The 3155-nt window shown below is 36.0% G+C and overlaps 1 pseudogene; it reads left to right on the top strand.

The window, feature by feature from the left end:
• Nucleotides 1-1828: 1828 nt before the first annotated feature.
• LOC101719569 (CBY1-interacting BAR domain-containing protein 1 pseudogene) lies at nt 1829-2761 on the top strand (annotated as a pseudogene).
• The last annotated feature ends 394 nt before the right edge of the window (nt 2762-3155 follow it).

Below are 3155 nucleotides of genomic sequence, written 5' to 3'. Positions count from 1 at the left end.
TGAAATGAAGTACTTCAAGCCCTAAAAGAAAACAAATTCCAATTCAGATTGATGTACCCTGCAAAACTATCTTTCAAAATCAATTGAGAAATAAGATAATTTCATGACAGAAAACACTGAGGAACTTCATGAATACCAAACCAGCACTCCAAAAAATTTTAAACAATATCCTAGGAAAAGACAGTGAGGGTCACAGCCACAAGAAGCCCAACAGAATGATTCCATAAGGCATGACAAGAAATTAAATGCAGAGGGGGAGAATCCAACAACAGGAAAAGGTCATGACAAGGATAAGTCAATACATGTCAGTTATAAACATCAATGTTAATGGTCTCAATTCACCAATCACAATACTGACAGAATAAATCAAGAAGCAAGATGCAATAATATGCTGCATTCCAGGAAAACAATTTAAAAAAAAAACTCCTAGACTGAAAGTTAAAGGATGGAAAACAATATTCCATGCAACAGGAACCCCCCCCCCCAAAAAAAAGCAGAAGTAGCTATTCTATTTGGAGGTCAAATGGATTTCAAACCAACATTAATGAAGAGAGACAAAGAAGGCCACTAAATCCTTGTAAAGGGAACAATCCATGAGGAAGAGATGACAATCAAAAATATATATGACCAAATACTAGTGCACCCAACTATGTAAAATAAATATTAACAGACATAAAAAATCAAATAAGCACTAATACAATAGTAGTGGGAAACCTCAATTCTCCACTGCCACAAATAGATAGATCAACTAGACAAAAAATCAATGATGAAATACTAGAACCAAACTCTTGAAAAAATAGACTTAACAGATGTTTAAACAGTGTTTCACCCCACAAAATCAGAATACATACTCTTTTCAGCTGCACACAGATTGTTCTCCAAAATAGAGCACATACTCATAGAACATGTTTAAGTAAATGCAAAGGAACTGAAGTTATTCCCTGTACATTATCAGATCATAGAGTGATGAAACTGGAGATCAATAGTAAAGGAAACCATAAGAATTTCATAAACACATGGAAATTGAACCACATACTCCTGAACAACCAATGGGTCAGAGGAAATTAAAGAAAAAATCAGATAGTTCCTACAATTAAATGACAATTCCAATATAACATATCAGAATTTATGAGACACAATGAAAGCAGTTCAATGAGGGAAATTCATGGCAATGAATCCTCATATTAAGAAAGCAGAGCAAGCTCAAATAAACAACTAGATGCTGAACCTCAAGAGTCTAGAAAAAGAAGAACAGGACAAACTGAAAGCTCATACAAGGGAGAAAAAAATGCAATGGACACTAAGACAAGATACAAAAAATCAATGATGAAAATAGGTGGTTCCTCAAAAGAATAGACAACATTGAAAAATTCTTAGCCAACCTTATCAAAAAAAGGAAAGAAAAGACCAAAGTCCATGCAATTAGGAATGAAAAGGGTGAAATTACAACAGACCCAGCAGAAATCCAAGGGATCATCAATACCCACTTCCAGAACCTATATGTCAATAAGATGGAAAACAGAAGAAATGAACGAATTTCTAGATATGTATGAATTATCAAAGTTGAAAGAAGACCTAAAAATTCTAAACAACCCAATATCAATTAACGAAATTGAAAACATGATTAGAAACTTACCAACAAAGAAAAGCCTGGGTCCTGATGGTTTCACTACTGAATTCTACAAGATATTTAGAGAAGAACTATTCCCACCACTGTTTAAACTCTTCAATGAAATTAAAAGGGAAGGCGCGCCCAGCGCGCGTCGGGCGCCCGGGAGCTCCAGTCGTTGGGCTCCAGCCCCTGGCTCATGGCCGTTTGCGAGGCAAGATGTTAAGGCACACCCTGGAAAGCCGGGATGCTCAAATCAGACAACTGCAAGATGCTGTCACAAATGTGGAGAAGCATTTTGGGGAGCTGTGCCAAATCTTTGCTGTTTATGTGCGGAAAACTGCCAGACTGCGAGACAAAGCAGACCTCCTGGTGAATGAAATTTACACGTATGACTCTACAAAGACCCCAAATTTAAAGCAAGGCCTGCAAAACTTCGCTGATGAGTTTGCCAAACTTCAGGATTATCGACAAGCAGAGGTTGAAAGACTTGAAGCCAAAGTGGTTGAACCTTTGAAACCTTATGGAGCAATTGTAAAACTGAAACGGGATGATCTCAAAGCAGCGTTAACAGCAAGGAATAGAGAAGCTAAGCAGTTAACTCAGAAAAAACCCGGCAATGAAACCCATCTGATCGACATGTAATTTCACAGGCAGAAGCCAAATTACACATAGCTTCAACAGATGTTACCCAAACAATTCGTCATCTGGAGGAAACTATTGACAATTTTGAAAAGCAGAAAATAAAGGCTATTAAGAATATATTTTCAGAATTTATCATAATCGAAATGTTATTTCATGGCAAAACTTTAGAGGCCTACACTGCTGCCTACCAAAATATACAAAAGATTGATGAGGATGAAGATTTAGAGGTTTTCCAAAATTCTCTGTATCCACTAGATTATCCATCTCATTTAGATACTGTAAAAGCAAATTCAAAGTCACCTCTTCAGAGATCACTGTCAGCTAAGGGTGTATCTGGAACAGGACAGGTATCTACCTGTCGATTAAGAAAGTATCAACATGCAGAAGATGATGAAGATGAAGAGGTAGACTTTACAGAAGAAGAAAATTAATTTTAAGTTAATTTCCACATGTCCATTTTCATCTAAATGACTTGAAAACCTTATACTCACTTGATAAGGAAAACCTCAAAACAAAACCCTACCATAAATGCAAAAATAAAGGAAATTTATGCTGACCAAAAATTATGGTTTAAAAAAATATTACATTTCAACATTCTGAAAAAAAAAAGAAATTAAAAGGGAAGCAACACTTCCAAATTTATTCATGGACACAAACATCACCTTGATCCCAAAAACAGAGGAAGACCCAAGTGAAAAATTGAACTATAGGCCAATCTCCCTAATGAGCATAGATGCAAAAATCTTCAATAAGATATTAGCAAACAGAATGCAGAAGATTATCAGGAAGATCATGCATCCTGACCAAATGGGATTCATGTCAAGGATCCACAGATGGTTCAATGTGCGCAAATCAATAAATGTAATACACTATATTAATAGAGCCAAGGACAAAAACCATA

The sequence above is a fragment of the Heterocephalus glaber genome, unplaced genomic scaffold (genome assembly GCF_053883595.1).
Source record: "Heterocephalus glaber isolate CG9 unplaced genomic scaffold, H.glaber_assembly_v1.0 deba00001666, whole genome shotgun sequence".
Lineage (NCBI taxonomy): Eukaryota > Metazoa > Chordata > Mammalia > Rodentia > Bathyergidae > Heterocephalus > Heterocephalus glaber.
This window is presented reverse-complemented; position numbering and strand designations above follow the sequence as displayed.